This window comes from Jaculus jaculus, chromosome 1 (genome assembly GCF_020740685.1).
Source record: "Jaculus jaculus isolate mJacJac1 chromosome 1, mJacJac1.mat.Y.cur, whole genome shotgun sequence".
Taxonomy (NCBI): domain Eukaryota; kingdom Metazoa; phylum Chordata; class Mammalia; order Rodentia; family Dipodidae; genus Jaculus; species Jaculus jaculus.
In genome coordinates, this window is record NC_059102.1 from 306,742,585 (window position 1) to 306,768,824 (window position 26,240).

The following is a 26,240-nucleotide window of genomic DNA, read 5'->3' on the forward strand; positions in this document are numbered from 1 at the left end:
TAGTTCAGGTTGGAAATCTGCCACATTCACCTATTCAGCTAAAAAAAAGGAGGCCAATGTTGGGTCTAGGCTCACAGGACAAAGCAAAAATACTAGAAGTAGACAGAAATACTCAGATAAGCTGGGAAGCTAGACCTCGATTTTCCACCACCCACTCAATAATGACTGCCTACACCTGCAAGGGTTCTTTCCGCCAGATACGCCCAAAGAAGGCAAAGAAGGGGAAAAGAAGACTTCAGTGAAGCTTTTCATGGGGTTCACCAACGTATCCCCATCATGGAGAACTGAACTCACTGAGGAAAGAAAGCAGGATAGTGTAACTACTACAAGCAAAACAACCTTTGCTGAAGACTAGTTGAAATGCAAGCTGTGTGCTTTTCTGTAGTAGTTCATGACAAACCCATTTTGCTTCCTCAGCTAAATCCAGACATAGTTAGCCACTTTGCTTTCTCGTGATTTAAAGGGCGTGAATAATCTTGCTGAAGTCCAGTAGAAATGAGATTACTTCTAAAATTCTATTCTGCCTTTCAAAAGAGGAGTTTCTCAGCGCTAGGACAGGACCTGAATGGAATAGCTCAGGGAGAGAAGTAGCTTATTTCAGTTTATAATTCCAAAAGGTAGTGCCTGAGTCCTTTAAGGTGGGGAAAGCATGGTAGGAACAAGAAGCCAGCCAAACATCAGGGTGAGGCTGTAACACTTTATAGCCTTACCCTGTCCCAGGCATACAATCCCTCAAATATACAATAATTTTCCAAGCTAATTAAAATATGTATCTCTCTTCAGAATGACAAAGCTGCTCAAGACTAGAAACACACAAAACATGCCTAATACAAAAGCATGAAACAAATTTATTATTTTTTTAATGAAGTGCTAGAGAGATGGCTCAGCAGTTAAGGTGCTTACCTGCAGAGCCTAATGACCAGAGTTTGATTCCCAAGTACCCACACAGAGCCAAATACACAAAGTGATGCATGCATCTGGAGTTCATTTGCAGTGGCAAGAAGCCTGGCATGTCCATTCATTTCCCGCTCCCCCCCCCCCACCGCCATCTGCAAATAATAATTTTAAAAAAGATATTACAAGGGCTAGAGAGATAGCTCAGCATTTACGGCACTTGCCTGCAAAGCCTAAAAACCAGGATTCAATTCCCCAGTACCCACATAAAGCCAGATGCATAAAGTGGCAAATGCATCTAGACTTCATTTGCAGTGGCTGGAGGTCCAGACATGCCCGCTCATGCCCATTCTCCCTCCTTCCCTCCCTCACTCCCTCCCTCCCTCTCTCTCTCTCTCTCTCTCTCTCTCTCTCTCTCTCTCTCTCTCTCTCTCTGTTTGCAAATAGGTACATTTAAAAAAAGAAATCTTTACAACAGTGGAAGCAAACCACCAGAATATCTACAATGAGTTGATAGAAAATAATTGCCACACTATAATTGTGTGTAGACTAAACTCATTGTAGTATAAAAGATAGAATGAATATTTTACTGTAAGAAAACTACAGATTTTTAAATCAGCATCACTATAAACAGGTCTACCAGCTTTTATTATATAATAAAGTACTCTAAAACAGTGACTTAAATGGCCATTCTCACAATTGAGAAGGGTTGGCCCTACTTATTGGTTCTATGGAATCAGACAAGTCCCCTTATGTTAAAAGCTCACCACCATTTTCAAATAGTCATTCTAAATGAGCCTTGCAATTAGCTCAAGTAATGGGACTTCTATACTGTGAATAATTTAGGGCCACAAAGACTTAAGACCTAGAATACGGTGCTCCTGATGTGCTTGCTGTGGAGTTCTGGTTCAGTTAGGGTTTTCTAATTATCTTTTACATTTTTATTTATTTATGTATTTAAGAGAGAGATAGAAAGAGAATGAGCCTGCCAGGGCTTCAATGGGAGTGGCTGGAAGAAAAAGGTCACCAATAGCATGAATAAGCAGGGAACCCTGCAGACTATGAAATCAGCCAGCTGGATAAGGAGTACACCTTTGTACAATAGTGGCACACAGCTCTGCAGGTAACCAACTGTTCTCTTGATTGGACGTGAGCCCCATTCAGTGGGAAAGAACTCATACCGGGTACTGGAAACCAAGTCAGACTCCCATAGTCAGGAAACTCATACTTTGGACAGAAGCCCCCACTGCTCTCTGGAGAAGAGTGGGCTTGCACACCAAAAACCTCTCAGTTTTGCATACCCCCTTTCACCCAAGCTACTCTCACTCTTAGAGAATCTTTTATTTTACAGATGGCAGAGAAAACCAACTGCCTACCATGAAACTTATCAACTCTTCCATATCTGCCAGGGCCCAGGAGAACTTGTAATGGAAGCCATGCAATGAACACTGCTCTTACTGCTAGCCTGATAACCAGCTCCAGGGTAATGGTGGCAGACACAGTGATCAAGCATAACCTATCACAGAAGAAATCCACAGGTTACAAAGAACTCAACACTAAACCAGACATCTGCCATGGCTCAGAGAACATTGCAAAAGAGGGGATGGAGAGATTGTAAGAGCTATAGAGTGGGTTGGAATGCCCAAAGACACTATTCCATTGGGACTGACTGAGGCCTTCATGAACCCACAGTAAATCCCCTAACTCCATAAAGGAGGGCTCCAGGGAAATGGGAAAGTGGGAGAGTGAATAAAGGGGTATAATGTTTTAAAAATTAAAAAAAAAAATTAAAGCTGGGTGTCGCAGCACACACCTTTAATCCCAGCACTTGGGAGGCCAAGGTTGGAGGATTGCCATGAGTTTGAGGACACCCTGAGATGACATAGTGAGTTCCAGATCAGCATGGACTAGAGCAAGACCCTACCTTGAAAAGCCAAATAATAAATAAATTTTAAAAATCCCTCATATCTATACATTCACCTTTGGGTGGGTTTCTCAGGAGAATCCTAATAATAAAATATCTTTGAAAATAAAGGTAAAAAAAAAATTTCTCCTGTAGAAAAGCTGAAAGAGGATATCACCAGCACCCTCACACTTCATATATATATATATGTTAAAGGAATTTTTCAGGTGGAGAAAAATGCTGCCTGATGAAAGGCTGATATGCATGTTGGAATGAAGAGCACTGACAAATGGTCATCACAGGGTCAAATACCCCATCGTCTGGGTCTCAAGGGCAAAATCACCTGTAAGGCAAGGAAAGGCAGAGGCAAAGAAGGGGAGAAGAAAGTAAGCTGAGACAAGACACGGAAAGAGAAGAGTGCCTGCTGAAATACTACTAGGCCAGCCAAATAGCCTTGTGGCTAATGTTAGCCCAGCAAAAGAAATTATAGGAAAGTTTACAAAGCTTTTTCTTCCTTTTGAAAACATTTCTCATTAAATATAGGAAATAATCACATCAGAGCACCGACTTCTGCCCTATCTCAAGGTTGTTGAAAATTGTCTTTCTCAACCATTAGAAATAAAATACCTGCTCAAAACCCCTTCAAATCGTGTCCCTTCTGTAGGGGTGCTCAAACATGGGCTTAGTGAGAATCATCTGAGAGGGTTTTCCAGGTCACACTGAGGAGGTTCTGACTCAGTAGATCTGAGAAGAAGCCCCAAAATTTGCATTTCTATCAAACTCTGATGCCTCTGGGTCTGGTCACTAATTTTGCTTTGAGAGCCATTGCACTAGGTCCACAGTGTGGGTCCTAGTCTCTACACTGATGTGTATTCAGTAGAATCATCTGAAAAGTTATTGTAGTTATTGCTAGTACCCTGACTCCAACTCACACCAACTAATCATCTCAACATGGAACACATGAATTATATGTATTTAAAGCCTACCATGTATTTTTATTGTAATTTAAAGAGTCAAGAATTACTACTTTTGAGCTAGAGAGATGGCTAAATAGTTAAGGCAATTGCCTGCTAAGCCAAAGGACCCAGGTTCGATTCCACAATACTCATGTAAAGCCAGATGCACAAGGTGGCACATACATCTGGAGTTTGCAGAGGCTGGAAGCCCTGGCACTCCCATTCTCTCTATATGTCTCTATTTCTCTCTCAAATAAATGAATAAAATATTTTTCTAAAAAAACAGAATTTCTAAGCCAGGTGTGGTGGTGCACACCTTTCATCCCAACACTTGGGAGGCAGAGGTAGGAGGATCTCTGTGAGTTCAAGGCTACCCTGAGATTATGTACTGAATTCCAGGTCAGTCTGAGCTGCAGTGAAATCCTACCTCAAAAAAAAAAAAAAAAAAACAGAATTGCACTTTATAGAAATTAACTTATAAATATATCCTTAGTGTCTAAGACCAGTGACCATAGTGGGTATGCCTACATGCAACTCAAAATAGATGCTTGTCCATTCACCTAGGTGACTACAAAAAATATCTCCTAGCAGCATATGCTATGGCTTCATTGTTTGTTCCCATAAGTGTGGTAGATGTGGCTGCTGTTGCATGAGCCACAATGACTACACGTAGCACAAGCAGTCTGATGTAGGAGTTCTGCTTCCACATAACATGTACTAGAAAACATAAAAGTACTCACCAAAACATACCACCTCAATTCCTCCAAACACACAATATACAGAAAGCCAACTGTCCTTAGTACAATTAACAGCACTGCGTGACATTGTGGTCCAAACTGTCATAAGAAGGGCAAACTGTATATTTGTCTTCCTCTTGACTTATTCATTTCCATCAGATGTTAACCACGGTGTTTCTCAAGACCCCATGGCCTCAGGTGGCTGTGATTGAGCTTCCTGCTTGCTCCCCTGCGTGGTCAAGTCTTGGAGAGCCTTACTGGAGGAGAAGTGTTTCTGAGGGTGGACCTTGGGGTTGAGGAATCCAGCCCTGTGTCGTGTGTTCAGAGCCAGCTCGTTCTTGCTGTTCTCTCCTGCTGTGGATATATGATGAAGTGAGACAGCTTCCTCTGCCATGATGAAGTTTCCCCTCAAAAGTGTGAGCCTGGCCAGTTCCCAGGTCCCAGTACCCCAGCTGTTGGCTTGGGGGCTACCTGTACCCTGAGTGTGCGCTATGGAGACAGGCCCTTGCTCTACCTTTCTGACTGAATGACCCCTGGATCCCCAACTCTGGTATCCCCTGCTCCAGATGATGCAAACACAAGACAAGTAGGCCAGAACTCCTGGTTTATTCCCCATTTCCAAGTTCCCTGGCCTGTACCCCTGATGCTGGCTTGGGATAGCCTGGACACTGCATGTGTGCTATAGAAGCAGGCCTTCTGCTCTGGCTTCCTGATTGATCAGCCCTTGGTTCCCCAAATCCCTGTTCCCCTGAGCCAGAGGGTATACAGCCTCCCCAGCTTCCTGTCTCCTGGTTTCCCAACCCCTGGCTCCCCTGTGCTTAGAGTGCATGCAAGTGGAGTGAGTCAGCCTGAGCTCCCAGTTCCCTACCTCCCAGTTCTCCATGTATCTTTGATATACTTGCATTCTCCACAATCTGCGCATCTGTGGTTATAACCCAATCCCACTCCAATCCAGTTCACATTTAAAACAGAACACACACTGAAGATCCCACAAGGACAAATATTTGCTTCCTCCTTGTGGTGGTTTGATTCAGGTGTCCCCCATAAACTTAGGTGTTCTGAATGCTAGGTTTCCAGCTGATGGAGATTTGGGAATTAACGCCTCCTGGAGGGAGTGTATTGTTGGGGGCAGGCTTATGGGTATTAAAGCCAGTTTCCCCATGCCAGTGTTTGGCACACCCTCCTGTTGCTGTGGTCCACCTTCTGTTGGCCAGGGGGTGATGTCCACCCTCTGCTCATGCCATCATTTTCCCCTGCCATCGTGGAGCTTCCCCTCGAGCCTGTAAGCCAAAATAAATCTCTTTTTCCCAGAAGCTACTCTTGGTTGGGTGATTTCTACCAGCAATGCGAACCGGACTGCAAAACACTCCTCAATAAAATAAGACTTTTACCCTGAGATGGAGAGACCACAACATATGCACACACACACAAAAAGCAAAAGTCAGAAAACAGAGATCACCACCAAGGATGCCTAGTCCCTCAATGGAAATCATAGAGAAAACAACATAAATTGAATCCCAAAATGAAAACACATTAAGTTATGAGATCCTGATCAAGAGAATTGCTGAACTAAAAGAAAATGATAAAAAACCAACCATCAGGCTAGAGTGATGACTTTGCTGTTAGGTCATTTGCCTGTGAGGCCTGAAAACCCAGGTTCAATTCCCCAGTACCCATGTAAACCAGGTGTACAAGGTGGCACATGCATCTGGAGTTCATTTGCAGTGGGTAGATTCCCTGGTGTGATCATTTTCTCCCTTGCCCCATTACATATACAAAATAAATAATTTTTTAAAAATTGCATAAATGAAATTGATCAGAATCATCTCTTAGAGCATTCATCTTTGGTCACTAGGCTTATCTTAGTTGAATAAAAGCAGGAAGCCTCAAAAGAGAGATAAATGAATTGAAGGTGAGTCAACAAATACAGGCTCTCAATAACCAGCCTATTAAGCTTAAGGAAGATATGATTAAATGCAAGAATAATTTCCAGGGGGGCTAGAGAAATGGCTTAGTAGTTAAGGCACTTGCCTGTGAAGCCTAAGGACCAAGGCTCGATTCCCCAGGACCCATGTAAGCCAGATGCACAAAGTGGTACATGCATCTGGAGTTCATTTGCAGTGGCTAGAGGCCCTGGTACATCCATTCTCTCTCTGCCTCTTCCTCATTCTCTCCTGTCTCTCCCTCTCTAAAATAAATAAATAATTTTTTTTTAAAAAAAGAAAGCCAATGTAAAAAAAGAATGAATTACAGGAAGCATCAAGAAAATCAGAACTTGAACTAAACTTGTACTTCAAAAGAGAGTTGGACATGATGCAAAATAACACAACAAAAATCAAACACAGCTTTTAAAAAGCTCTCTAGTATCCCTCACTAACAAAGTCACTTATGGGGAAGACAGAACCTTTGAGCTGGAAGACAAGACAGAAGAAACTGATAAGGAGTTCAAAAACATTGCTAAGTTCAAAAAAATCATGAAAACAGAATATGAGGGAACTGGGGATAGCCTAAAATGACCAAATATCAGGATCCTTGGTATACCAGAATTGGAATAAATCCAGGCCAGAGGCATAAAGAACAAATTAACATAATTATTGAATAAAATTTTCCCAATCTCACAGTACAGAGGCCCATCCAGACACAAGAAGCTCACAGAACACCAAACAGACTGGGCCAAAGAAGAAACCCTCCAAGACACATCATAATTAAAACTCTTAACAATGAAAACAAAGAAAGAGTGCTAAAAGCAGCAAGAGAGAAACAACTCACTACATGCAAAGGCAATCCCATCAGAGTTACCTCAGGTTTCTCAATGGAAGCCTTGAAAGCCAGAAGGGTCTGAAATGAAACATTTCAAAGTCTGAAAAATTATGGCTTCTAACCAAAACTACTGTACCCAGTTAAAATATTCTCATAATATGTGGTGAAAGGAAAACTTTCCATGAAAAAAGTCAGCTCTATGATTATATGAACACAAAGCCAACCTACAGAGAATACTTCTGGGAATAATCCACACAGAAGAGTCAAACAACCAATCTTAAGAGCCTACAAGAAGAAGATCATAAAAATCAAACCTGGATTGGGCTCATAAAATACAAAACACAAGCAAGTACCAAACCCCATAAAGCACCCCCCCATCATGGCAGGGATTAAATCAAATCTTGCAATTATAATCTTAAATATTTATTTTTATTTTTTGTTAAATTAATTAATTAATTAATTAATTAATTAATTAATTTATTTATTTATTTATTTGAGAGAGAAAGAGGCAGGGAGACAGAGAGAGGAAAAGAACAGGTATGCCAGAGCCTCCAGCCACTGCAAATGAACTCCAGATGCATTCACCCCTTGTGCATCTGGCTTACATGGGTCCTGGAGAAATGAACCAGGATCCTTTGGCTTTGCAGGCAAATGACTTAACTTCTAATCCATCTCTCCAGTCCCATAATCTTAAATATTAATGGTCTTAATTCACCCATCAAAAGACACAAGTTAACAGGGTAGAACAGAAAAATAGACCCTTCTATCTGCTGTCTTCTAGAAACCTACCTCATCACTAAAAACAGATACCTACTCAGGGTGAGGGGATGGAAAATGATATTCCAAGCAAATAGCAATAAGAAACAAGCAGGTATTGCTATATTAATATCTGATAAAATAGATTTCAAACAAAAAGTTATCAAAAAGGACAAATAAGGCCACTTCTTACTCACCAAGGGAACAATCCAATATGAGGACATCACAATCATAAATCTATATGCACCAAACACGTGTGCACCACAGTTTATAAAACAAAACCTACTTGACAACAAAAGAGAAATGAACCAACACCACCATAGTTGGGGACTTCAATACTCTACTATCATCAATACACAGATGATCCAAGCAGAAAATCAACAGAAAAGAAAAAAGAAAGCTCTACAACACAATAGACCAACTTGACCGAATGGATATCTACAGAACATTCTACTCCAATTCTACAGAATACACATTCTTCTCAGCTGCTCATGGAATAGATCAAATATTATGCCATAAAGAATGCCTCCAGGGCTGGAGAGATGGCCTAGCGGTTAAGCGCTTGCCTGTGAAGCCTAAGGACCCCGGTTCGAGGCTCGGTTCCCCAGGTCCCACGTTAGCCAGATGCACAAGGGGGCGCATGCATCTGGAGTTCATTTGCAGAGGCTGGAAGCCCTGGCGTGCCCATTCTCTCTCTCTCCCTCTATCTGTCTTTCTCTCTGTGTCTGTCGCTCTCAGATAAATAAATAAAAAATTAAATAAAAAAAAAAGAATGCCTCCATACAAGCGCAAGGTTTCACATGCCCACTAGGTGGAGAAAGCATCTGGATTTCGATTTCAGTGGCTGAGGTCCTGGCACACCAATTCTCTCTCTCTTTCCCTCTGTTTGTCTGTCTCTCTCTCTTTAAAAAATAAAATAAAAAAGAGAAAATAATGCCTCCATTTTCAGGAGCCATTGGGCTGGCCTTAAATCCATAGCTCTGGGCTGTTTGGCAGCAAGACTTTAGCACCTACATGTAAGCAAGATTATGTATATTCAGTGTTACTGATAAGAGCTGGCTGTTCCTTAAGATCTATGCTTGTATTGGTGGGATCAGAGGGTTTGTTTGTTTCCCAGCCTTGGAATAATCTTTTGTACTGAGAAGTGATTGAAGTGCAAAACTCTGTAACAGAAAGGAGTTGTTTTTATAGAAATGTGTGTGTAGGTCATGGAATTTTTGTCCATGGGCAAACTGTTTGCAAGAAGATACAAAAAGACGGCTCAAAAATAAATGGCGCTTCAGTCCTTACTTCAGTCCTGGACTGGAGTCCTTGCTTTAATTCTTTCTCCTGTCTTTCTTTAATACTCAATCCCCATCAGGCTCAAACCGTTTCAGCCAGCAGGTTCTGGCACTCCATAAATTCAGGAAAATTGATGTAAAATCCTGTATGTTATCAGATCACAATGTTTTAAAGCTAGAAATTAAGAACAAGGGACACATCAGGAACCCCACCAGCTCCTGGAGACTAAAGAACACACTTTGAAACAATGAATGGGTTATAGAAGAAATTGTAAAAATAATAATGAAAATACAACTTACCAAACCTTATGTGACACAATGAAAGCAGTCCTAAGGGGAAAATTCATAGTGCCTAATGCCTTCATAACAAAGACAGAGAGATCCCAACTCAATAACCTAACCATCCACCTAAAACAACTGGAAAATAAGAACAATCCAACACTAAGAGCTCCAGATGGAAAGAAATAATCAAGATCAGAGAAGAAATTAATGAATTGGAACCTAAGAAGATGATTAAGAAAATCAGTGAAACAAAGAACTGGTTTTCTGAAAAAATAAACAAGATTGAAGCTGGGCATGGAGGTACACATCTTTAATCCCAGCACTTGGGAAGTAGAGGTAGGAGGATTGCTGTGAGTTCAAGGCCATGCTGAGACTACATACAGATAAGCTTTTGGCCAATTTTATCAAGTGAAAAAAAAGAGAAGTCTGAAATAAACAAGAAATGAAAAAGTCACTGGGCATGGTGGTACACACTTTAATCCCAGCACTTGGGAGGCAGAAGTAGGAAAATCACTGTGAGCTCAAGGCCACCCTGAGACTACATAGTGAACTCCAAGTCAACCTGGACTAGAGTGAGTCCCTACCTCAAAGAAAAAAGAAAGAAGAAAGAAATGAAGGAAGGAAAAAGGAGAGGTTACCACAGACATCAATAAAATTGCAAGAATCGTCATGACATGCTTCCAAAATCTTACTCTACAAAATTAGATAATCTAGAAGAAATGGATGAATTCCTAGACACATACCACCTACAAAAACTAAACTCAGAGCAGATTAATCTCCTAAACAAAGATATCACATTCATTGAGATTGAAAAGGTAATCAAAAACTTCCCCCAAAAGAAAAATCCAGGACAGAATAGCTTGTTGACCAAATTCTATCAAACATTTATTGAAGAACTGAAACCAATTTTTCTCAAACTGACTCACATAATTGGAGAACAGGGAATCCTTCCCAACTCCTTTTATGAAGCCAGTATCACCCCAATACCAAAACCAGACAGAGATGCAACAAGAAAACTATAGGTCTATATCGCTAATGAACTTAGATGCAAAAATCCTGAAAAAAAAAATCCTCACAAACCAAATTCAATAACACATCAAAAGCATTATCTACCTTAACCAAGCAGGATTCATCCCAGGAATACAGGGATGGTTCAACATACAGAAAATGGTCAACATAATACACCATATAAATTAAATTAATCACAAGAACCAAATGATCATTTCAATAGCTGCACAGAAGGCCTTTGACAGAATACAGCATCACTTCATGATTAAAACACTGGAGAGAATAGGCTTGGATGGTTTATATCTCAATGAAAACTATATATAAAGCCCCTAATGCCCAAATAAGACTTAACAGAGAAAGACTCAAGGAGTTCCCATTGAGATTGGGTACAAGACAGTGGAGCCAACTCTTGCCAGTGCTCATCAGCATACTACGAGGAGTCCTAGCCCAAGAAGTAAGACAGGAGAAAGAAATAAAAGTGATACAAATTGGAAATGAAGAAGTCAAATTATTCCTATTTTCACATGGCATGATCCTATATATAAGTGACCCAAAAGTTTCCATCTCAAAATTTCTAAATGTGACTAATTCCTTCAGGAAAATGGCAGGATATAAAATCAACACACAAAATCAGTGGCCTTTCTATATGCAAGGGACAAATATACAAAGAAATAAATCAATGAGGCTGTCCCATTTTCAGTATCTACAAAAAATATTAAATATGTTGAAATAATACTAACCACGTATGTGAAAGACCATATTATGAAAACATAAAACACTTAAAGGCCAGATGTGGTGGCACACACCTTTAATCCCAGCACTAGGGAGGCAGAGGTAGGAGGATAGCTGTGAGTTCAAGGCCATCCTGAGACTATATAGTGGATTCCAGGTCAGCCTGAGCTAGAGTGAGACCCTACCTTGAAAAAAAATAAAAACACTTAAGAAAGAAATTGAGAAGGGGGCTGGAGAGATGGCTTAGCGGTTAAGCACTTGCCTGTGAAGCCTAAGGACTCCGGTTCGAGGCTCAGCTACCCAGGACCCACATTAGCCAGATGCACAAGGGGGCGCAACGCATCTGGAGTTCGTTTGCAGTGGCTGGAGGCCCTGGTGCACCCATTCTCTCTCTCTTTGTCTGTTTGCCTCTTTCTCTCTCTTTCTGTTGCTCTCAAATAAATAAATAAACAATTTAAAAAATTTAAAAAAAAAAGAAATTGAGAAGGACTTGGGCAGGCAGAAAGACCTCCTATGCTCCTGGATAGCTAGCATTAATATTGTGAAAATGGCAATTCTACCAAAAGCAATATACATATTTAGTACAAAACTAATAAAAAAAAATCCCAGCATCATTCTTCAGAGAGATAGAAAAAAATGATCTCAAATTTTATATGGAATGGCAGCAGGCCATGGATTCCCAAACATATCCTCAGCAAAAGAAACACCTCTGGGAGGTATCACCATACCCAATCTAAAGCTATATTATAAATCCATAATAACAAAAAAACAGCATGGTACTGGCATAGAAACAGAAATATAGACTAATGAAACAGAATTGAAGACCTGGACCTTAGGTCCAGTAGCTATAGCTACTTGATCTTTGACAAAGATGACAATAATGTAGACTGGAGGAAAGAGCATCTTCAGCAAATAGTGCTGGACAAATTGGATAACCACATGTAGAAAAATGAAACTAGGGCTGGAGAAATGTCTCAGCAGTTAAGGCACCTGCCTGAAAAGCCAAAGGACCAAGGTTCGATTCCCCAGGACCCATGTAAACCAGATGCACAAGATGGCACCTGCTTCCGGAGTTCATTTGCAGTGGCTAAAGGCCCTGGTGAGAACAAGAAAGAGAAAGAAAAAAAGAAAAGAAAAGAAACTAGACCCACTATCTCACCATACAAAAATAACAAGTCCATGCTGAACGTGATAATCAGCAATAGGGTGTAGGAGACAGACCCTGAGGATACTCAACATCTACCAAAGCAGAGATCCAGAGACTCCTAAGAGCTCATCACTGAAGTAGATTTAAAATTCACCCACCAGAACTCAGGGAATTTTGTGGACGAGGTGGCAGAAAGATTGTAAGAGCCACAGGGTAGAATGTCATGCCCAGAGGAACTGCCTCTCCGAATAACTGACTGCTGCTCCCACAGTGCATAAACCACAACCCCATGGGGAACACCAGCAACCCCACTGAGAAGGGGCAGCTGCAGAATGGGCAAGGAGAGTGGAGGGAAAAGATGGTTACCAACACATAATGTAGCCATACAAAATATGTTTTAAATTTAAAAAATCAAATAAAAATGACAGAAGAGCTTGCCTCTAAAAAAACAAAAATGAGCCTGAAATAAACACTTTCCTCCCTTAAGCTGCTTCTGGTGTGGTGTTTTGTTTCAGCAATGAGAAGGAGCTGCAACAGTTCTGTTTTCAGTGAAACTTTCTGGAGCTAAGACTATTGTGTCAACTGGATTCTTTTACGAAGAAAAATGCGATGAACAGCAGAGCCTAGTTACCCTAATTTCAGGTTCTGGTATCCTTATTATCACTGACCCACAGGTAGTCTTTGTTTCCAATTGTAAATCTTGCCACAGTTGTTTCCTTTTATCTCATTGACACAGCTATCCCTAGAGATACTGGAGAAGCAATGCTTGCTTCACTATGTCATTGAGTAGTTTGGCCCTTCCCTTAAAGTTCCAATTTTATTTTAATTGCATCAGTAACTGGGCCATTAATCTAGACTGGTGAAAGTTTAACCTCATCCAAAGTATATTATAAGCTTTGTTGCTATAACTATAGGCACCACACCCATGAAACATTCCAACTTATACAGAACTAGCAAATAGAAAGGGGCTATTTTTCTAAGGATAAAAATTTATCCATGTCCCCCAGATTCTTTACATCAAAATCCCACTACTGCCCTTCAAGGATCAACCACAATTCTAAATCCAAAATCCATAGTGAATGTCATTAAAGAAAAATCTGAGGATGAGGTCAGCTGTTTTCAGTCAATCTTTTACCAATTTTATCAAAAAGCTCAGAACCACCATAACAGATACAGCATATGGAATTTATTATAAGATTAGCTCTCGTACAACTGTAGGGCCTCATGGAAAAGTCTGTAAGAAGCCATTTCTTATTTGCCTGAAGGAGACAGAAGTTGCTGGATGTTCAATACATCAGTTTGCCTAGCAACTGGAGTGCAATAGGCAATCACTCCCTTCTAAGGAGGCAAAATGGGTTCTGATTAGTGGACACTTCTTCACCTCAGAGTAAAGAAAACTAAAATGTGCCTGGAAGCTATGAACAAGAAACTGCTCTTTTGAACAACAGTGGTTTTCATGTGTACGCTGAGTGGGAGGGAGGTGGCAGACTACTTCTTTTAGCTGGCAGGTGTCTGGACCAAGAAAAACCCTACTAGGACTGGAGAGATGGATTAGCTGTTAAGCCCTTGCCTGTGAAGCCTAAAGACCCCGGTTCAAGGTTTGATTCCCCACAACCCATGTTAGCCAGATGTACAAGGGGGAGCATGCATCTGGAGTTCGTTTGAAGTGGCTGGAGGCCCTGGCATGCTCTCTCTCTCTCTCTTTTTCTCTCTCTCTCTCTTCCCATCTTTCTTTCTTTGTCTGTCACTATCAAATAAATATAAAGAAGCCATGCTAGATAAGAATGCACAGACCCTGACAAAGGAACCTCACCCATGCCTGGATGTGATCTTGATAATACGATCCCGCACTTCAAGCCAGGCGCTAATGTAAAAATGGCATGAGACTTTCAGAGTTGAGCAGTTTCTACATGGGCAGATTGTGACCCATTACTATGTGATTGGTTGACGAGGACTGTACCATAATCGTCAGTACTTCTCATCAGATACGGACTCTGCTGTATCTTGCATCCACATAAAAGAAGACAGAAATAGCATGAGTGATGGGACCTGTATCTCAGGAAGCCTTGCAGCTTCTGCCTTTGTCCTTGGAGTGCTGAGAAAATAGCTGAGACCAGATGTAGTCATATAAGTAAGGCCAAGTGGACCTAAAGGACTACTAAGTAAGTCCATGACATTATGAAAAGTAGAAAATTACTATTAAGTTTGAATTTTGACCCAATATAGCAAATTTTATTTTTTTAATATTTTATTTTTATTTATTTATTAGAGAGAGATACAGAAATAGGCAAAGAGAGAGAGAGAATGAGTGGGCCAGGGCCTCCAGCCACTGCAAACTCCAGATGCATGTGCTCCCTTGTTCATTTGGTTTATGTGTGTCCTGGGGAGTCAAACCTGGGTCCTTTGGTTTTGCAGGCAAGCTTCTCCCCAGCCCAGCAGATTGTATTTTTGAAAGATGGTCCCCATAATATATTCTGTATTCAGTATCCCCTTACTATGTGCTATTGATTCTCTTCCCATCTAGTTGTGCAGATAATGTCCCTTTCCCTTGAACCTAAGTGAACTTTTTGTCTATATCAACACATAGTTAGGAAGTGATGCTACATGGCTTCCAGGAGCACACAACTGTCAGCCCAAAGGCTGCATGTGACTCAGAGTAACCATGAACAGGTCCCAACACAAAATTGTAAACTTACTTAAAACATTGAGGGCTCATTACTATTTTTTGTAACTCAATTTTCATGGTTCTCAAGCATGAACTTTGTAGACGGAGGCCTTGTGTGGCAATGTAATGCAAAACAAACATATGTATGATCTTGTAACCTGCTGGCCACAGGTTGGACACCCCTGTTAAGCTGTTATAGAATTATTTTTACTTTTGCCTTTTTTTTTTCTGAGGGTGCTTATTTCTGGCACAAGCAAACTTTCAGTAATAATGATGCTATGAGATAGACAAGCCACATGCCTAGGTTACCTGTAAGTGTGTGGCAATGGATTGTCCCAGCCAACATCCTAGGAGACAGGAAACATCAATTGCTAACAGTAAATCAGCCCTTGGGTGATCCTGCTCCCAGGCTGCCAGCCACTCTGGTCAGAGCCAAGATGAGCTGCTATGCAGCCTTGTGAGCAAAACAAACATTGGTGGTTTTTCCCTGAACTAACTTATGACCATTTATTATATAAGAGACACCTGATATAAATTATATCAAGGACATATCCAAAGGCTGATAGAAATCCTTCAAGTCACAAATAGGGCTTCTTGATACCTTCTCACTCTCTATTCACCTCTACATTTTCCATAGATAAAAAATTATGTAGATGTTCGTTTTATCTATGTTTTCCATAGATAAAAAATTATGGAAATGATTACTTAACTGAAGAAAAATAATAGATCACCAACCAGCTGATTGTGTAGTTTAAGTTCATCTTAAGTTCATCACAGCAAAATTACTGGTCACTAAGAATCGTGATCTCTCAAAGCCACAGAGCAGCATCTTCTTCCTAGAGGCCCAAGGTGCTTGGCAGAATAAAAATTACTTTCGTTTAATCCTCATGACAACTCAATATAGAAACCGGGACATACGAAACTTGTAAAATATATATATATATATATTTATATTAAAATATTAAATTATATTAATTAAAATATATAAATATATATATATGTACATATATATATATGTTAGCATATACACCTCCCCCTTCAGTTTTTCTCAAATGTAAGGCACAGCTATTAATAGAGTTCATTTTTCATAGCTGCCATACATTCACGTGGTGATTTCATATCTGTCCCCCTTTAAGTGCACAGGTGATTGTATAGTTGTCATGGTCTTTTTTATTGAGAAATAACTGACACACTATAAAAATCACCATTTAAAAAGCACAACTAATTGATCTTATAATTGTATAAGCAATTAGACTAATTCCAGAATATTTACATCACTCCAGAAAGATAACTTCTGTTTACCCATACTCAGCAATCCCTAGTTTACATATCTGAGGACTTACCTTCTTAGAAATTTCATACAAGCAGAATCATACAGACCTTTTGTTTTGAGAGGGAGTGAAGTAGATTTGTTAGGTAGTTAGGGTGACTGGGACCTTAAAAGTACCCTCGCAGTCTCCACTTTGCCAGAGATCTCAGTACAATCTGACGTTTTATCTCTCTTCCCCTAGATCTGTTTGCCACAAACAACCAGGGCCCCTCCTGGGAGAGAGGTCTTCTTTTCTAGAATATAATACTGACATTGTGGTTGGTCAAGTTTAGCCCCCAGAACTTTGTACCATGGCTAGCCTCTTCCTGAACAAGCCACTAGCCCATACCAGTCAGCTGTATATCTGGCTCAACTGAGCTGGAAGGTAGGGCCCTCCACCATAAGGTTATAAATACCAGGGGAGGGCAAGCTCTCTGGACTGCCTGACCACTGGTGAATTTCCCCTCCTCTCTGCCCATTTGGCCTCTCAGACCGCTTTGGTATATTCATTTTCCTCCCCTTGGTTCTGTATTTCCCTCCATATAACAATTTAATAATCATCCTTCTCAGTCTTATTTTATCCAATTCTTTGGTTAGAAGTAGACATGAACCTAGGGTTTGGAGTTTAAGAACTCTATTCTTGAATTCCTAACACCCCACTACAGTTTCTAACTTCTTCACTTAACTAATGTTCCCTTCATCTGTGTTGTAGGGTTTATGAAAACCTCATTCTTTTTTATGGAGTAATAATATTCTGTTGTATGTGTATGCCTCATTTTGCTCAACATTTAGAAATCTACCCATGTTTTAGGCAGCCACAAAAATACTCAAAAAGAAGACAGTATAAAAGAAATTCCAGCTCCCAGACGACAAATGACCCTGGTTCCAAATATATTTATCAGCTGGGAAATGGCTCAGTGGTTAAACGTGTTTACCTGCTTACTTCCAATTGTGCTCATTTCCTGGAGCAGACAAGTAAGTAATGCCATATAGTTACCACCAGGGGGAGCAGAGGAGCCATCAGTGTATCCAGCTCCCCCAGAGACAACAAAATTCACTTTTTTTTAAGGGCTCCCTCTTAAAAACTCTATTATTAATACAATCACATTTTCGTGGGATTTCTAGTTATTTTCAACCTTAATAAACAACAAGAGAGATTCCTCAAAAATATGTGCATGGGGTAGCAAAGCATTCCAAGGGAAATATGTATGTCATAGTAAACCAAGGCTACATTCCAGATATTGGAACACGGGGAAAATTTTAAAGGCGAACATGGGGACAATCACATCAGATACCTAGAAACAATCATCCCAGACCACAGCGGTGAATGACAGGCGCAGTGCATTGCAAAGTTGAACAGACGGTTTCTGGGCAGATGTCCTTGAGGACTTGTGTAAGGTACAGGGGTCACTGCTATTGGCTCTGGCAGAATTTTATGTCGTAGTTAATATAGAGTACTCGTGTAAGAACCTCTCAAACCCAACCTCCAGGATATATTATTTATTTAATTTATTTATCTTTAGTCAGGGCCTCATCTTGTAGTTCAGGCTGGCCTTAAACCTGCAGTCATCCGCCAGCCTCCGCCTCCTTCCTGTGGGGATCACAAGCACACACCATCCTGTCTGACTTAGCTGCAAGTGCAGCTTTTACTTTCATGCTGACATTTTCTTATCATGACCCTTGAACTGAGTTCCTGTGATTAAATTTCTTGGTTTAGGGCTGGAGAGATGGCTTAGCAGTTAAGCGCTTGCCTGTGAAGCCTAAGGACCTCAGTTCAAGGCTTGGTTCCCCAGGTCCCACATTAGCCAGATGCACAAGGGGGCGCACTTGACTGGAGTTCGTTTGCAGTGGCTGGAAGCCCTGGCACGCCCATTCTCTCTCTCTCTCCCTCTATCTGTCTTTCTCTCTGTGTCTGTCGCTCTCAAATAATAAATAAATTAAAAAATGGACAAAAAAATATTTTAAAAAAATTTCTTGGTTTAAGACCACCTGATTTCTGCTCATTCCTACCTGATCCCTATGACTGTTGCTTGCATTACTATTACTTGGGGGGAAGACAGAAAGACAATGCTCCTCTTCCTCACATCTCGTGTGGGGGTAAGGATTCCCCCTTTTGTTTTTGTAATTGAGACTTGAGAGTCTGATTATATCTTTCAGCGATAGCTTGGCCCCAGGGGTTGTATGGGATGCCTGTGGAATGTGAGATTTTCCAGGTCTGGAGAAAATCTACAAAGGCCTTGCTTACAAAGCGGGGGCCATTATCTGTTTTAATTTGGTCAGGTAGTCCAAGAGTGACAAAGCGTTGAAGCATATGGCTAATTGCATGTTTAGATTTTTTCCCCGGCATATGCCAATAACCAGCAGGCGCGGGAAAAGGTATCGACTGAAAGAAAAATATATTTAAGCTTTCCAAATGGGGAATAGTGTGTGACATCAATTTTCCAAAGATGATTAGGGCAGAGCCCTTGAGGATTGATTCCTGTAGTTTGAAGGGGTGGGGGGGGGGGAGGTACTTGGAGGAAAGGCTGACAGGATTTACAAGTCCAGACATTTTTTTTAAGGTCCTTGACTGGTACCTGTGGAAACCCGTGCTTGAGACCTCTCCAGTTGACATGGGTCAATAAGTGGAAGCATGTAGCTTCTGTAATAGTATTACACTGAGGCATAGAAGCCATTTTATCAGCCAAATTGTTTCCTTGAGAGAGAAATCCCAGTAAGTTTTGATGCCCCCTGAGATGTTGAAGAAAAATGGGGTCAATTCTTTGTTTGAGTAGAGAACGAGCTTGAATCATCAGAGGAGATAAAGGGTTTGAGTTCAGTCTAATATGGGCCTCAACCCAGTTGGGTAATAAATTAACAACATAAAGGCTGTCAGAAAACAAGTTAAACAGCTCTTGAACAGTGTCCAAAGCTAGAATGACAGCAAATACTTCTTTGAATTGTGCTGACCCCTCAACCTCATGGGAGACTGACTTTATGGGCATAGGCTTTTTTTTTTTTCCTATTTTAAGGGAGGGTAAACGACTAGGGAAGCCCCCCCCCAGGCACCCTCCATCAGTAAACATGGTAAGAAAGTCAGGGTTAGGCTGAGACAGAAAAATCCTGGGGGGCTTCTATTCTAACCCGGAGAAAGAACTCGTCCATTTGTGGGGCCATAATGGCAATCAATTTTACCTAGAAACCCCTTGAGAGCCATAGCAACTCTGTTATTATTTCTCTGAAGCCAAGTGAAATCTGTTATCTTAAAGGGAGTGACAATAAGGTGAGGTTCTGTGCCAAACAACTGGATAGAGGTATCTCTGCCCTTGATTATGCAATCAGCAACCTGGTTGGTTATAGAATAAACTCTGGGGACCCCACTGATTGAGAGGTGGACCCATTGGATAGGCTCACCTTCCTAGGCCAACAATGTGGTGCATAATGTTTCCCCAGAGAAAATGTAGAGGGGGATTGGCAAATCAGGATTGAACTTCTTTAGGGCCACAACATTTATAGCCTATTGTACCTTATGAAAAATTTGTTGATGACAAGGGGACAAGATTACCTGACAGGAGAAGTTAAGATCCTTTAGGAGGTCAAACAAAGGGGACAGCTCTTCAGTAGTTATGGGTATCCAAGTCCTCATCCAATTAATTTCTCCCAAGAGCTTCTGGAGTTGAGGCAAGGTGTAAGAATTCTGAATATAAAGTTGTGGTTTAACAGGTGAAACTGTACCTAGGGTAAGGATTGAGCCCAAGATCTTAAAGGGAGGCACAGTTTGAACTTTCTCAGGAGCTACTTTAAAGCTGTGAGTATGAAAGATAGTTAGACATTGGTGGGTAAGGTCCTGGAGTGTGGAGGAATCTAGGCACCCAAGAATAATATCATCCATGTAAATATAAAACAGGGTATTGGGGAGATTGATAGGAGAAGCAAAAATGGATGACAGGTAATCTTGACAAATGGGAGGGCTATTAGCCATGCCCTGAGGTAAGACAGTCCACTCAAATCTCCTAGCTGGGCCACAAAAATTAACAGTGGGTACAGAAAATGCAAATTTTTCCATGTCTCCTGGATGGAGAGGGATAGAGAAGAAGTAATCTTTAATGTCAATGATAGTAATATGGTATATATTGGGAATAGCTGGGATCCATGGGAGTCCCTTCTGGGGGGGTTCCAAAGGGGATCATGCGTTCATTGATCTTCCTTAAATCATGTAAAAATCTCCAGGACCCATTAGGCTTTTTTTATGACAAAGACAGGAGAGTTCCAGGGACTAGAGGATCAGATATGTCCAGTCTCCAACTGTTGATCAATAAGTATGTGGAGTTGGTGTAACTTAGAAGAAGGGAGAGGCCACTGCTCAACCCACATAGGATCCCTAGGTTTCCACTGGATTTTAAACGGGGGAGGTGGGGTGGAGGGGCTGGGCAGTAGCCCTTACAATTGGGGGTGTTCATTGGAGTACTTTTGTCTGAGTTGCTCAAAGTAAGGGTCATCTCTATAACTGGGATGGCATTCCCTCCCTTCCTCAAACTGTTGTTGATATTCTTTTTTATCTAACAAATCATTATAAAAGGCCTTATGGTCAGTAGTGATGAAAGCCTCAGCATCTCCAAGGATGTCTTGCCCCAGTAAGTTAGCAGTGAGCCCAGTCACCACAAGAGGGCGGACTTTTCCCCTGTCCCCACCTGGGTCAGTCCAAGGGAGCCAGTAGGGGAGGGCCGGGCACAAGCTGCCAGGAGGGGGGGCACTTCCTCCTTTCTCAGGACTGTTCAGTATGCTCCAGTATCGATGAGAAGTTTGAATTTTTTATTGCCAATATTTAAAATAATTTTGGGTCTAAGGCCAGGGACCAGAGGGACAGTCCAATGGGCTTTCATGGTCTCTTTCCCCTTATTTAACAGGGCTGGGAGGAGTTTAAAGGCTTTCCCTGTATGTCAAACTTTGACCAACACTCCCTAGCTCAATGAAACCCCTTTTTGCACTTAGGGCAGTGGGCGTAAGAGGCTTTTTCTTGTTGGGGCACTCCTTTTTAAAGTGGCCCCCATCCCTGCACAGGAAACATGTTGATTTTTTAGGATTTAACTGTAATGCACAGATTGTAGTGGCCAAATCTCTCTGTTTATTTTCCTGAAGGGCAGCAGCCATGGCCCTAGCCTGATGGGAGATAGTGCCAACGTCCTTGGTGGCTACAATCCAGCTACTCATGGAGTTGTCCTTGGGACCTGCACAGGCGAGGTGGTGATTGGCTGTCATCACTTCCCAGACCAACATTCTAGTAAACTGATCCCATAATGCCCCTGGGGGAAATTTTCTTTGGAGACTTTTTTACACCCTATCTATAAATGTAGCCAAGTCCTCAGATGGTTTCTGAGTAATATCCATAAGGGGGGGTGCTCAGAGGGTCCCTCATCAAGCCTTTTCCATGCCGCCAAGCCCAGTGCCCTGACCTGGTCCCTATATGGGTCAGGGATAGCCGCCTGTTGAGTGCCTGTAGCATGTTGATCAGAGGTACCAGAGAGCATCCCAAAAGTTATTGGCACAGGGGGCTGTTGACTTTGGTTTCATTCTGCCTGTGTAAGGCACTCATCTTTTAAAAAGGCACACCACTTAATGTACAGGGGACCCAACAAGACAGCCCTGACTAGATTTTTCCAATCTTGGGTTGTACAAGGTTGATAGGCAAGTCCCCAGCCCAAGGAGATTTGGGTCCATCCTCTGAGACCACCTTTATAAGCTCCTTAAGGTCCTGAGCACAGATACCATGCAGCAGGGTGATTGCCCCCAAGATTTAGATTGACAGGAAATAAAAAGTAGCTTTATTTTCTGGCAGCTTGGCAGCCGAATATGAAGGAGGGGCCAAGGGGGTCCAGAAAGGGTTAGTCAATGGAGGAGGTAGAGGAGGTCCCCCAGAAGGCCAGGGAGCACTCTCAAAGGGATCAAGTGAGGAGTATAAAGATATACCCTTTTCTGGGTTTGTTTGTTTTTTATTTATTTATTTTTTTTTTATTTGAGAGCGACAGACACAGAGAGAAAGACAGATACAGGGAGAGAGAGAGAATGGGCGCACCAGGGCTTCCAGCCTCTGCAAACGAACTCCAGACGCGTGCGCCCCCTTGTGCATCTGGCTAACATGGGACCTGGGGAACCGAGCCTCGAACCAGGGTCCTTAGGCTTCACAGGCAAGCGCTTAACCCCTAAGCCATCTCTCCAGCCCCTTTTCTGGGTTTTTTAAAGCTGCATCTCCAGGAGGAGTAGCCAGATCAGGCTATATATTATCTTTTTCCTCTGCCTTTTGTTTATATTTGGTTGGCCTTGGAGGGAAGCAGTCCTTGAGGGTCGAGGACCCCTGAGGGGGGTATTTGACCCTTCCCCACATGTGCCCGACAAACAAGAGCCTCTACCCTATCCCACGTGTCCCAATCAAAGAGATTTCCTTCCGGCAGCCATGGCACCAGCTTAAGAAGGCAATCCCAGGTCTGTCAAGCCTGTTTATCAGTCAAATTATGCCCTCTACTCTTTAGGAGTGCCCTGAGAGATTCTAAGGCAGGATTGGATTTAGAGGTAGACTGTCCCCTATTATAAAGTTGAGAGAGAAATGTCTATAAAGTTAGGGCAATGGCAACCCACAGACACACGAGTATAACACAAACAAAAGGATCCAAAAGATAGGTAAACATGGTGTACAAAAGCCACAGATGCAGCTTGCCTGCAAATTGAAAGTGAAAGGAAAGAGAAAGAAAACGAAGAGATGTTGACAAGCAAGTACAGGTTATAGAAGCAAAGTTTAGTGCATGAGATATGAAGAGTGCCTCATAACTTATGAGGGTATGCTCACCCGCACACCGATTGACCACCTCAACGAATGCCTCTCACCGGGCACTATTCTGCCGGATTCCCAGAGCCCCATGTTAGGCGCCAGATGCTGGGCTCCCTCCCCTCACCCCAGACAGGTAGTGCTGAGGAAGGACCAGGCCCACTGGTTCCTCCCAAGGGGTTGAGGAGAAGGATGAGTGTCGGACGACCCAAAACCTCTCCTAGTCACCGGAGAAAAACCACTCTGAGTCAGGAGTCTTGTCGAAGCAGGAACTCACTTTATTGTTACAGGTGGTTGCCTATATAATATGTTTGAGAACAAAGGCGGGGATTCTAGGATGCGGGGAGAGGTAAGGGCCAATACTAAACTGTGACTATTGACATGATCATTCCAACTCCTACGTGGAAGGAGCAGGCAAGAAGCCATTAGGCGTTTTGTTGAGTCCTAGCTGGCCAGAGACAGGTTGCCAAACTTTACCGAGGCTCAGGAAATTCCACTAGGCCTCACATCTGGGCCTCTAAAGGCCCAACAATAACTGTTAGAACTTTGGTGTTGCAGAAAAAATGCGAAAGTGAGCAGATAACAGTGGCAATGTCACAGACAAAAAGGGCAAAAGCCTTAGTATTTGATAGTTAGGTCAGTGTGGACGCCGTTGAACACAAAATGATTCAAGAAAAAATATATATAAAAAAAAAAAAGATAGTTGACCAAATTTATAAATAGGGAAAAGAATGGCAGCCTTTGAGAGAGCTAGAGTAAATGTCCTAAGACAAATGCTTGCCTGAGAAGTCAAAGGGATAGCAAGGCGGCCAGTGTGAGCAGACTGGGTAACTAAGGGAGATGAGGTCAAAAGAACTTCATGGAACTTCAGGGAATTTGGACCCAAATGACAGAAATCCATCTTCAGCAAGCATCACACCAGAAGGCTACATTCTAGAGATGGAATCACAAATATTTTAGCAAGCTCAATCGCTGGCAACACCAGGGATTTTGGTCTTTGCCATGATGCTTGTCATAAATGGCCATTTTTACTGGCAAATAATACCTTATTAATTATTCTGGTTAATATTAGAGATTGGCTGTGAAGAATTCAAGATAAGCGAATTGCCTAAAATATTTTAGAGAATACTCTCTGCTCTTGAATAAACCAGGTTTAAAAATTCACTAGCCTTCAGCCTATGAAGTTGCTGCCTGAACTTTGCCCTTAAAGGTCCTGGCTTTACCAGTGCTCTGGAGAGTTTCTGGGGTCCGGATGCTCAAGCTGACTGTACTTTTGTTTCTCTCTAGTTCAAGGTGGTAGTCAGACTGCCTAGAGCTGCAGACTTCCACACAGTAGTCCCTAGTCACAAGTGACTAAGGGACATTAAAATGTGGTTACTACAAACTGCATGTCAGATTTTAAAGACTATCAAAAACTTATAAGTAAAATATCTCTGTTCATATTGACTATATTTAGGTAAAATATAATGCTTAAAGAACTTTGCCTTCTTCTTTTTTACTGTTTTTACTGCAGCTACTAGAAGACTTGCAATAACGTATGTGGTTACAATTATGTTTCTATACGACAGTGCTCACCCAGGACAGAGATGTCGAACACCATCAATTTTATATTGAATTTGATTAGCTGTTTGTGCCCATCTTTTCATAAATATGTTTAAAAGACTAATTTTTTTTTTATTTGTAAGTAGAGAGAGTGGTGAGCCAGGGCCTTTTGCTACTGCAAACTACTCCAGACGCATGTGCCACTTTGTGTATCTGGCTTTATGTGGGTTCCGCGGAATCAAACCCAGGCTTCCGGTTTTGCAAGCAAACGCCTTTAACCACTGAGCTCTCTCTCTCTCTCTCTCTTTCCAACCCTACATGTTTTCGTACAGCTAAAATTTGGTATTTGTTGTCCTTTAAACTGAAGCAATTGTGGTGTTCTTATACATCTTAAATATTTTAGCTAACGTTATCTGTCAGAAAGAATGTAGAAGTTGCAACAGGTCAAATAATTTAAACTCACCTGTCAACCTGAGGTTGTAGAAGCATTAAGCTGTAGAAATAATGAGTACTATGGATAACGATAAAAGATAGTAGTGAAAATGTTTACTTTGTGATTCTATGTAGTTCTAAGACCATTATATATAGTCACTTCATTCTCATAGCGACCTATTAGCTAGGTACCAGTTACATTAGATGTACATACTATGAATATTTCCAATTTTACCTTTTGCTGAATTGTGAGTCGGAACTTTCTATCTTCAAAGCTTAAGGCTGAATCACACCTTCGGACTTCATCCTCACTTTCACAAAAACACTGGCTCACGCAAAGTAGCCTATCAGGGCTGCTGGCTGCCCAGGAGATCACCTTACAGCTCGAGTTCATCCAGCTTGTTTTTTTTTTTTCCCTGGTCCGCCCCTTTGCTATCTGTCAGAGGCCCCTGCGGCCATTTTTAGTTCGGGCGGAAATTAAATTAAAGCATACAGGTTACAACGCTAAAAGTTAAAATTTAAAAAATTGTGCATTCAGCTGAAAAAAAAAATTGAGAGGTATTTTTGTGTGCCCAACTGGACTTCTGGGAGCAGCGAGAAAACCGCAGGTCCATTGCCCCGCTGCCGGTGCCCACACTTAAGATGGCACCGGCCTGAGAATCACCTGTGCGGCCGCTCTATCTCGGTTCCGGGTTCGTTCTTCCCAGTGGTGGCGGCGTCGGAGGGGAATGCGAAGGCTCGGTATTCTGACCCGTTTCGGGACCCATCTCTCCGGTGTCCCAGGGACCTGACCCCAGAAGATTGTGGTGTGTAGTGGCCACAGCCTCACGCGGGAAGCCCCAGTAGTTGGTGTCCAGAGGGGGGCGAAGAGGGGAGCGGAGCCCAGACCCTCGCCGCCTCCTCGCCCGCCGCCCTCCTGCAGGTAACCGGCAGCCCAGCGTGGCGTCCTGGGCCCGGGCCGCTGGGGAGGGAAGGAAGGAGAGCGGCGGCGGCGGCGGCGGGCGAGCGCGGGGCGGCGCCCAGGGCCTGGGGCCGGGC

At 42.1% G+C, this 26,240-nt stretch overlaps 1 protein-coding gene and 1 long non-coding RNA gene across 5 annotated transcripts in view; one reads left to right on the forward strand and one right to left on the reverse strand.

Annotated features, from left to right (window-relative positions):
- Positions 1-25,620, reverse strand: part of LOC123460125 — a 45,260-nt gene extending 19,640 nt beyond the window's left edge. The window contains exons 1-2 of the long non-coding RNA XR_006636800.1: positions 25,438-25,620; positions 4,494-4,844 (exon numbers count right to left, since the gene is read on the reverse strand). This is a non-coding gene — a long non-coding RNA (uncharacterized LOC123460125). The remainder of the gene's footprint in view (positions 1-4,493; positions 4,845-25,437) is intronic.
- Positions 25,621-25,839: 219 nt separating this feature from the next.
- Positions 25,840-26,240, forward strand: part of Scyl3 (SCY1 like pseudokinase 3) — a 29,849-nt gene continuing 29,448 nt past the window's right edge. For 2 of the 4 annotated variants that reach the window (XM_045142227.1, XM_012948861.2), the window contains exon 1: positions 25,842-26,124. The gene's annotated coding sequence lies outside the window, so the exon portion shown is untranslated. Of the gene's footprint in view, positions 26,125-26,240 lie in introns of all 4 variants that reach the window. The other 2 variants (XM_045142228.1, XM_004658801.2) reach the window with 2 other exon arrangements.